The sequence below is a fragment of the Coregonus lavaretus genome (genome assembly GCF_964263955.1).
Source record: "Coregonus lavaretus genome assembly, chromosome: 16".
In the NCBI taxonomy this organism is placed as follows: domain Eukaryota; kingdom Metazoa; phylum Chordata; class Actinopteri; order Salmoniformes; family Salmonidae; genus Coregonus; species Coregonus lavaretus.
Genome location: NC_140003.1, coordinates 31,127,654 through 31,138,223, shown reverse-complemented (window position 1 = coordinate 31,138,223; position 10,570 = coordinate 31,127,654). Strand labels below are relative to the sequence as shown.

At 49.2% G+C, this 10,570-nt stretch overlaps 1 long non-coding RNA gene across 1 annotated transcript; it reads right to left on the bottom strand.

Moving 5' to 3' along the window:
- Nucleotides 1-8,425: 8,425 nt before the first annotated feature.
- On the bottom strand, nucleotides 8,426-8,782 carry LOC311143487. Its single transcript, XR_014614416.1, has 2 exons — nucleotides 8,698-8,782; nucleotides 8,426-8,594 (listed from the first exon to the last, which is right to left on the bottom strand). It is a non-coding gene; the product is annotated as an uncharacterized lncRNA (long non-coding RNA).
- Between the last annotated feature and the right edge of the window lie 1,788 nt (nucleotides 8,783-10,570).

Sequence of the window (10,570 nt, the reverse complement as noted above, 5' to 3'; positions counted from 1 at the left end):
GTTCGTCGTTACCGGCTTACTAGCCACTGCCGCTCCATATATCATCATTCCATTTGTCTTGTCTTGTCAATTACACACACCTAGTTCTTATCCCCTCATTAGTCTGTGTATAAGTGTTCCCTCTGCCCCCCTTGTCCTTGTGGGTGATTGTTTATTTGTGAGAGTAGTGTAGCTCGGTGGAGCTACTCGTACATTGTTATTGCCGGGGTAGATATTTCCCCTGTGCCTGTTATTGTTGGAGCTACCGTTACCTTGTATTGCCAGGGTAGATTTTCCCCTGTGCCTGTTTCGTTTGTCGCTATCCAGCGCTATTTGTGTACGACGGAATAAACTCTGCATTCGGTGATTACCCTCCTGCGCCTGACTCCTTCTATCACACTCATCACATAATCACCCACCCACTATGGAGTCAGCGGGAGAAGAGCGCATGCCTGGAGTCGTGGAGAGGAGAGGACTCGATCTGTCGAGACCAGCTGGGCAACCGGATCCAGCCACCTACACCCCAGCACCCAGAGGGATCCAGATATCCCGACCACGGGCGTTCGACGGGACGGCGGCGCTCTGCCAAGGATTCCTCCTCCAACTGGAGCTTTACTTCTCCAGCATCAGGCCGGCGCCATCGGAGCGGGAGAAGGTGTCCGTCCTTGTTTCCTGCCTCTCGGGGAAAGCCCTGGAGTGGGCCAACGCGGTTTGGAACGAAGGAGGACTACGCGAATCGATCACCCGCCCGAGGGTCGAGAGGCGGGCGAGCGGCTGGTCCACCTGAGGCAGAGGACGAGGACCGCACAGGACTTTGCGTTGGAGTTTCGGACTCTGGCAGCGGGGTCCGGGTGGAACGAGCAGGCCCTGATCTACCATTTCCGGTGCCATCTGCGGGAGGACGTCCGACGGGAGCTAGCCTGCTGGGACACGAAACTGGTGGACATGGCCATCCGTTTGGACAACCTGCTGGCAGCCAGAGGACGTCCGGGTAGGTGTCTGCCCGTTTCCACCCCGGACGACTCGGATCCCGAGCTGATGGAGCTGGGTGGAGCCACCGTCCGAGAGAGCGGAGGACGACAGCGACAGTGCCACTCTGGTGGCACGAAGGGACAGTACACCACACGTCGTAGTCAACGCTCTTTTGGGCCTGGAGGCGGCAGGCAGGGCACTCTCGCATCACCCCAGGTATCGAACACCCACACTCGTTTAGAGCCCTCTGCTGTGCACTGTACCCTACCTATCCACTTTCCCGATCACATGGTAGTTCCCCAGTGTAAGGCGCTAGTCGATTCAGGCGCAGCAGGGAACTTTATGGACAGGGCATTCTCACGCCGTCAAGGCATTTCATTGGTTCCCCTATCCATTCCACTCCCCATCAGAGCACTTGATAGTCGACCATTAGGGTCCGGGTTTGTAAAGGAAGTCACTGTACCAGTCACCATGATCACCCAAGAGACTCATTGTGAGCAGGTTACTTTTTCGATTATTGAGTCTCCTGCTTTCCCTGTGGTATTAGGTCTCTCTTGGCCAGCACTCCACAACACCACCTTCTCATGGCCGCAGAGGGTTCTCACGGGGTGGTCACGAGAGTGTCAGGGTAGGTGTCTAGGTGTTTCCGTTGGTGCAACCACGGTGGAAATGTCACGCCCTGGCTCTGGGGACTCTTATATGTTGAGCCAGGGTGTGTAGGGTCTATGTTTTGTGTTCTATGTTCAGTTTCTAGTTCATGTGTTTTCTAGGTTGGCCGGGGTGGTTCTCAATCAGAGGCAACGAGAATCAGCTGTTGCTTGTTGTCTCTGATTGGGAACCATACTTAGGCAGCCTGTTGTGCACTTGTGATTTGTGGGATCTTGTTCCGTGTTGGTTTGTGTTGTTAACCGAGGACTTCACGTTTCGTTTGGTTGTTTTGTATTTTGTATCGTGTTGCCAGTACACTATTAAAAAGATGTACGCATATCACGCTGCGCCTTGGTCCAATCATTATGACGATCGTGACAGGAAAGTCCAGACGGTACCTCCACCGTGCGCATTCCCCCCGAATACCATGATCTGGCGCACGTGTTTTCTAAGACACAGACAACAAAATTACCACCTCATCGGGCGGGGTAAACCTTTGGGTAGATGCTGTACCTCCCAGGAGTCGTGTGTACCCCCTGTCGCAGGCTGAAATGGAGGCTATGGAAACATATGTCACCGAGTCCCTGGGCCAGGGGTATATACGTCCCTCCACTTCACCTGCCTCCTCGAGTTTCTTCTTTGTGAAGAAGAAAGACGGCGGTCTGCACCCGTGCATTGATTATCGATCACTGAACAAGGAGACTATAAGATTTAGTTATCCTCTCCCCCTCATTCCTTCAGTGATTGAGTCAATGCATGAGGGGCGCTTCTTCACTAAATTAGATCTCAGGAGTGCATACAACCTGGTGCGTGTTCGGGAGGGAGATGAGTGGAAGACAGCGTTCAGCACAACCACGGGGCATTATGAATACCTGGTGATACCCTACGGTTTGATGAATGCTCCATCCGTCTTCCAGTCCTTTGTGAAGGAGGTGTTTTGGGATTTTGGGACATGCTTGGTTGCGGTGTGGTGGTCTACATCGATGATATCCTGGTGTGTTCTGCTACGCGCGCCTACATGTGTCCCTGGTTCGCAAAGTGCTGGCCCGACTGTTGGAAAATTACCTTTATGCCAAGGCAGAGAAGTGTATGTTTTTCCAGCAGTCCGTCTCCTTCCTCGGATACCGCATTACCACCTCAGGTGTGGAGATGGAGGGAGATCGCATTTCAGCCGTGCGTAATTGGCCGACTCCAACCACGGTTAAGAAGATGCAGCGCTTCCTTGGCTTCGCCAACTACTATCGGAGGTTTATCCGGGGCTTTGGCAAAGTCGCAGCTCCCATTACATCACTGTTGAAGGGTGGGGCATCCCGGCTCTGCTGGTCTGCTGAGGCTGACCTGGCCTTCAGCAAACTGCGGGGTCTGTTCACCTCAGCACCGGTACTGGCCCACCCCGATCCATCACTACCATTCGTAGTGGAGGTGGATGCGTCCGAGGTAGGGATAGGCGCTGTCCTGTCTCAACGCTCGGGCACGCCACCCAAGCTCCTCCCCTGTGCCTTCATCTCAAAGAACCTCAGCCCAGCGGAGGAGAACTACGACGTTGGTGATCGGGAGCTGTTGGCTGTTGTCCGAGCTTTGACCGTGTGGAGGCATTGGCTCGAAGGGGCGAAACACCCTTTTCTCGTCTGGACGGACCACCATAACCTGGAGTATATCCGGGCAGTGAGGAGGCTGAATCCTCGCCAGGCCAGGTGGGCCCTATTCTTCACCCGGTTTGATTTTACACTGTCATACATTCCGGGTACGAAGAACTTGAAGGCAGACGCACTGTCCCGGCTGTATGACACAGAGGAGAGGCCCAGAGACAACACCCCCATACTCCCGGCCTCCTGCATTGTGGCGCTGGTGGTATGGGCGATGGATGCGGATATAGAGCAGGTATTACGCACAGATCCATCTTCACCTCAGTGTCCAGCTGGGCTGCGGTATGTGCCTGCTCTTATCCGTGATTGTCTGATCTACTGGGCACACACGTCACCCTCCTCTGGTCACCCAGGTATCGGTCGTACAGTGTGCTGCCTGACCGGAAAGTACTAGTGGCCTACCTTGGCTAAGGACGTGAGGGTGTGCGTCGTCAGAAGGCCAACGCTGACCGCCACCGCATTGAGGCCCCGGTCTTCGTACCGGGGGATTGGGTCTGGCTCTTGACCCGGAATCTGCCCCTCCGCTTGCCCTGCCTGAAGCTGAGCCCGCGGTTTGTGGGGCCGTTCAAAGTCCTGAGGAGAATCAACGAGGTCACTTAAAGGTTATTACTTCCCCCTGATTACCGTATTAACCCCTCGTTTCATGTGTCTCTCCTCAGGCCGGTGGTGGTTGGTCCGCTCCAGGAGTCTGAGGTGCGGGAGGTTCCTCCACCTCCTCTGGACATCGAGGGGGCCCCGGCGTACTCTGTCCGTTCCATCCTGGATTCGAGGCATCGGGTGGGGGGCCTTCAGTACCTTGTGGAGTGGGGGGGTATGGTCCAGAGGAACGGTGCTGGGTCCCGGTGAGGGATATCCTCGATCCCTCCCTGTTGCAGGATTTCCACCGTCGCCATCTGGCTTGCCCTGCTCCGCGTCCCTTCTGGCCGTCCCCGCTGCTGGAGCTGGCCGTCCCCGCTGCTGGAGCTGCGCGTCAAGGGGGGGGGGTACTGTCACGACTTCCGATGAGGCTGCCTCCCCTCCTTGTTCGGGCAGGCTTCGGCGTTCGTTGTCACCAGCTTACTAACCACTGCCGCTCCATATATCATCATTCCATTTGTCTTGTCTTGTTAATTACACACACCTGGTTCTTATCTCCTCATTAGTCTGTGTATACGTGTTCCCTCTGCCCCCCTTGTCCTTGTGGGTGATTGTTTATTCGTGAGAGTAGTGTAGCTCGGTGGAGCTACTCGTACCTTGTTATTGCCGGGGTAGATTTTGCCTGTTATTGTTGGAGCTACCGTTACCTTGTATTGCCAGGGTAGATTTTCCCCTGTGCCTGTTTCGTGTGTCGCTATCCAGCGCTATTTGTGTACGATGGAATAAACTCTGCATTCGGTGATTACCCTCCTGCGCCTGACTCCTTCTATCACACTCATCACAGGTATCAATAGGCATTTGGTGATTGGGAGGCTAAATTCATTGTACTTCTCTTTAACTGCCATTTCCCGAAAGTCAGACTCTTCCCACACTCCATCAAATTTTTCTCAGCTTCAGAAGCATCTGCATTCACAACATTTTGTGTGGTTACCCTTAGATATATTCTCCAGACTTGTGTTGAGGGAATTGTTGATATATTGTCAGATTTTGATTCTGGATAACATTTTATTTGGAAATATGCGCCAAAAATACTGTTTACGTACATGTCTTTAGTATTTTACAGATAGAAAGATGAAAAAAGTATACTGTATCCTCAATCTGCTCTATGAATGTCCGGTCCTCGAGTGTCTTAACAAAATGAAACCCAAATACTTAGGCTGACTTCATCCAGTGTCCAGATTTGTGGTATATGCAAATATGCACATATTTAATGAGATAAATATGGGATGGAGAAAACACACAATACAATATTTCAAAAAAGTTGTAATAAAAAAAGTATTATATTGCTGTCTGTATTCATCTGGTTCATTGTGATTTGATTAAGGGGGGAAAATGACCCTATTTGGGTGTGGTGCCTCTCGTATTTTTCAATGGGTTGAGGTTTTATTTAGCATTGTAAATATATGAATGTTTTAAACATCCACTGTGTAGATTAATACAATGAAAACTGATGCAAATAGTGAGCCTCCCTTTCAGTACAATAAACTCAACCATTGAAAGAAAAACACTGAATCGTTAACACTAGTTGAAATAAACATACATCCCCATATCATCAGTTTCTGTTTCCATCTCCAACAGGCGCTGACTCGTCACGGCAACAACAGTAGCAAGAGTAATGACTCGCCATGGTACTGAAATCAGCTGACCTTCAATGCACAAATTACATTACGCAGGAGAGAGGAGGGGGCGGCCATCTTGGAGAGTGATTTAGGTAATTCCCAGCAGCAGCTCAACTGGGAGGGGAGGGGAGGAGAGGGGGAGGTTGAGGGGCAGGCCTTGGAGCGATGCCTGAGACATAGTGTTGGGAAGGAGTCTGTAGTAAATCAGATCTCTTTTCCACCTCACTGATTCTGAGAAAGAATATAGCAGTTCTGGCAGCCAGGGGAATCAACCCATTACCAGGGAATGGGTTAAATGTTTCCTAAAGAGGGGGTCAATTTCTTCTTAACTAACTCTATACTATCAACAATAATAACAACACACAGATGAGTCTCTCACACCGTTGACACATCTCGCTCTGTCTCTTTCTCTCTCCTTCTTCTAACTCTCTTTCTCTTTCCTTCCTCTCTCTCATTACTCTCCCTCTTTCCTCTTTGCTCCCCTATACTCACCCTCTCTTTCTCTCTACAGTTCCAGGAAAGAAGAGAGCACCTGTTGCCCAGGTCGCTGTCTGTGTATTTACCTGCATCTGTAACTGATATTGGCTTCCTAGTCATTCTGTTCCAGGGGAAACACATTGTGAGAAAGCCTCATCCGTCACACTAACAAACCCCTGGCAGCAGCACAGCTCTCCGCGTGCCCATAATGCTTTACGACATTGTCATTTAAAGATGACACATGATAGGGAAGGATTTAGCTGGCCAATATTCCCCTACACACTCACACAAGCACGCATGCACACACACACACATACACACACACACACACTGTTGGTGCTGCAGACGAGGCAGAGGCAGGCAGAGATGGATGGGCAGCTGCGGAGTGTGTGTGTGTGTGAGTTTGTGTGAGTTTGTGTGTGGACTGTGTGTGTGTGCGTGTGTGTGTGTGTGTGCCCTGACCATTATAAGTGTGAAAAAGCTTAGTGTATTTCACACTGTGAGCTTTTTTACATGACAACCGGCACTGGTTATTTATTTGATTATTTGAGCAGTTTTTACGTTCTCCATGAAGATCTGTCAGTACTTAGAGAGAGGGAGACAGAGAGAGAGACAGACAGAGAGAGACAGACAGAGAGAGAGACAGACAGAGAGAGAGAGAGAGATGGAAGGAGAGAGAGAGATGGAAGGAATGAGGGAGATGGAAGGAGAAAGAGAGATGGAAGGAATGGGGGAGATGGAAGGAGAGGGGGAAATGGAAGGCGAGAGAAAGATGGAAGTAGAGAGAGAGATGGAAGGAGATAGAGGTACAGAGAGAGACAGAGACAGAGACATAGTCCGTAGGACTGACCAGAGGTCCATAAGTCTTTACTGTGCTACCAGAGAGGACATGTTGGCTCTAACTAACAGGACATCTGCTCCTCCACCTCTCATTTACATATCTGACCATAATTAAGCTTTAAGAGACAGCAGAGTTAACGGCTGATACCAGCTCTGCTCTGGAGAGGAGGACTGTTTTCATTTGTCATTGTGGTGTCAGAGGAGACAACTACGCAACTAGCTGGATTTATATGAAACAGAAAGTCCCAAGTCAATCTCTGTTTGATGGCTAAGGGCTATTGTCTACAACTAGCTTTCACAGTCTCAGTCAGAATTAGACGTTCATCCATGTTTCTTAAACGTCAAATTTTGAAGCTCTTCCAAACGTCAAATTCCAAAGTGTTTAAGGTTAAGTTTAGGCATTAATTCTGAATCTCTAAAATCTCAAAACAACTTTCTATCGCTGGATTCGAACATGCAACCTTTGGCACCAGAGGCAGATGCTTAAGTTTAGTCAATAACTCAGAATTTTTAAGGTCAGTGTTATGTTTAGGCATTAACTCCAACATCTTAAGGTTAGGCATTAACTCCGAATGGTTAAGGTAAGGGTTAACAAAAATCTCAAAAACAACTTTCTATCGCTGGATTCGAACACCAGAGGCAGATGCTTACGCCTCACTGTTGCCTATAGTGGCCGGTTTCCACGTCATCTCCAGATGTCCTCCGACATGGATGGACGTTGAATGATGACTTGGTTGTCTAAGGTCCATTCAGGTGAGCTCTAGTAAGGTGTGTGTTTGTGTATGCGTGCGTGGGTGGGTGTGTTTTTAATTGTATTATCCTTGTGGGGACCACTAGGAAAATGGCTATTTTAGAGATATTTTAGGGTTAGGGTTAGAATTAGGGTTAGGGGTTATGTTAAGAGTAAGGAGTTAGGGCTAGGTTTAGGGTTAGGGTTAAGGGGTTAAGGTTAGGGTTAGGGTTAAGGTTAAGGGTCAGGGTTAGGGAAAATATGATGTTGAATGGGAATCAACTGTTTGGTCCCCACAAGGATAGTAAAACAAATGTGCGTGTGTGTTTTGGATGTGGGTGTGCACGTGCGCATGTGTGTGTGTGAGTGTATTAGGGGCCCCTATGAGGGAATATTTCAGGTCCAGCTGCAGTGAAACATCTCACCCCCTGGCCCTCCTGGCCCCACGGCCCCAATTAATGAGAGGAAACAGAATCCAGAGGCACAACACAGTAACACACACTAATTATAAAGCTAAGCTGGAGGGAGACACAAGGCAGGTAGCCTAGCGGTCAGAACGTTGGGCCAGTAACCAAAAGGTCACTGGTTCAAATACCCAAGCCGACAAGGTCAAAATTTGGCGATGTGACCTTGAGCAAGGCACTTAACCCTCATTTGCCCGAGGGGTGTTGTACTACTATGGCTGACCCTGTAAAACACCACATTTTCAATGCACCTCTCTGGTGTATGTGACAATAACACATATATATATATATACACTCAGACAGACTTATAGATACTGTAAACGTAGCCTATGTATGCCAACTGTATTGCTGCCAATAGGTATTTTGTCACGATTCTCTAAAGCGGAACCCAGAAGCAGACCAGGACAAGGTGAGTTGAATGAAGGTGAGTATTTATTTAAAGACTTAAATGTGGAAGCAGGAGAATCCAGGTGACGGAGCTGGCAGTGGAGGTGAGTTGGTGGGAGTGAATGGGCAGATCCAATGATGTTTCTGAAGCCACAGACGACCAGGCAGAGGTGGAGTGAATATTCTGGGAGAGTAACTGTAGACAGAGGAAACGAAGGTGAGTTCACAGCAAGCAAAAAGTAACAGAACAGCAAAACTAACTTTTAGTAATCTGAGGCTGATACGCAGGCACAACATACTGTTCATGGCTAACGATCCGGCAGGGAATGGATGGCAGGTCAGAGCTTATGAAGTGGAGAGGTGATGATCAGAACCAGGTGTGCAGATAGCTGATGAGATGCAGGTGCGGGTAATGGAGAGATCTCCCGCCTTGCTTCATCGCCCGGCAACCAGACAGGGTGCGTTCAGGAAACTCAGGAAAAAAAACTCCAGGACAGAAAACAGGCAACTCAGGCAGAAACCGACTCAGGAAGCGGGATTCATGACATCTTTATGGCATAGTTGGCAGTTCACATGTCCCATGAACACAGTCGCTGGTTCAACTACTGGGGTCTGAGGCTAATACATTTTAATATGGCATGTTCGTGAAAGCACTACATTTGCAAAACTTCTATAACCAAAATCCTTGACCTCACTATAATAGGGAATAGAGTCATGCTACTGTCTTATATAAGGCCCAGTTAGCTTGTAGGGTAGAGAGGAGGAGAGTAAGAGGACATTAGTGCCAGCCTGACCTGCTCCACTCAGCTTCTTACTCTGACACTGCCAGGAAGAAAGTACCAGCTATGTAACAGTCCGTGACTGAAATGACACCCTATTCCCCATGTAATGCTCTTCTTTTGACCAGAGCCCATACAGCCTTCACAAACATTATACAGCCCTCTTCAGCCAAAGTTCCTCAATGTCATAACACAGGGGGAGAGTGTATCTAAAGTGGTGCAGTAACCATCCATTTTATTAAGACAGTTTTCTGCCTGGTATAAAAGCATATGGATTCAGAGCCATCTCATTCTGAGAAGCGGCCCACGCAGGGATGGAGAAAATATTTATGGTTTCCTTCAGTGATGTCTCCTATAATGTAATTACTGCATGGAGAGATAGAGATAGAGAGAGAGATGGAGAGAGGGAGAAAGAGAGAGAGCGACAAAGAGAGAGAAAAAAGAGAGAGAGGGGGTGGGTGGGACAGAATAGTTTGCACACTCATGCCTTCCACTCCTCTCTCATTAATCTCTCTCTCTCCTTTCGTTTGTGCCCATACAGGAAGCCATGGATGTTAATCTGATTGCTGGTTTTGAACACAGAGAGATAATTCAATCTAACAGGGGCTAACCCAGTTACACGCACTGTTACGTATTGGAATAGCCTCTAGTCTGGCAGGTACATGCACACACACACATGCAGAGGAATGGCTGTTGTCGCGTGTGTCTGAAGCAGAGGGGGACGCTGTAGGGGTGTGTGTGTGGTGTGTGTGTGTGTGTGTGTGTCTGTGTGAGAGAGAGAGAGAGAGAGAGAGAGAGAGAGAGAGAGAGAGAGAGAGAGAGAGAGAGAGAGAGAGAGAGAGAGAGAGAGAGAGAGAGAGAGAGAGAGAGAGAGAGACAGACAGAGAGAGAGAGAGAGACAGAGAGAGAGAGAGAGAGAGACAGAGACAGAGACAGAGACAGACAGAGACAGAGACAGAGAGAGAGACAGAGACAGAGACAGAGACAGAGAGAGAGACAGAGACAGAGACAGAGGACAGAGACAGAGACAGAGAAGAAAGAGAGAGAGAGAGAGAGAGAGAGAGAGAGAGAGAGAGAGAGAGAGAGAGAGAGAAGAGAGAGAGAGAGACAGAGAGAGAGAGAGAGACAGAGACAGAGACAGAGACAGAGACAGAGACAGAGACAGAGACAGAGAGAGAGAGAGACAGAGAGAGAGACAGAGAGAGAGAGAGAGAGAGAGAGAGAGAGAGAGAGAGAGAGAGAGAGAGATGGGGGGAGGGGGTCAGTACACACACATCTTAGTGCAGTGTGTGTCCAGGATGGGGCTGCCCTAGATTTCTGCCTGTAGGGTTCTAATATTTGATGATATGTAGATAATGAGTACAAAACGACAAAGACTGGAAACCAATTTAGG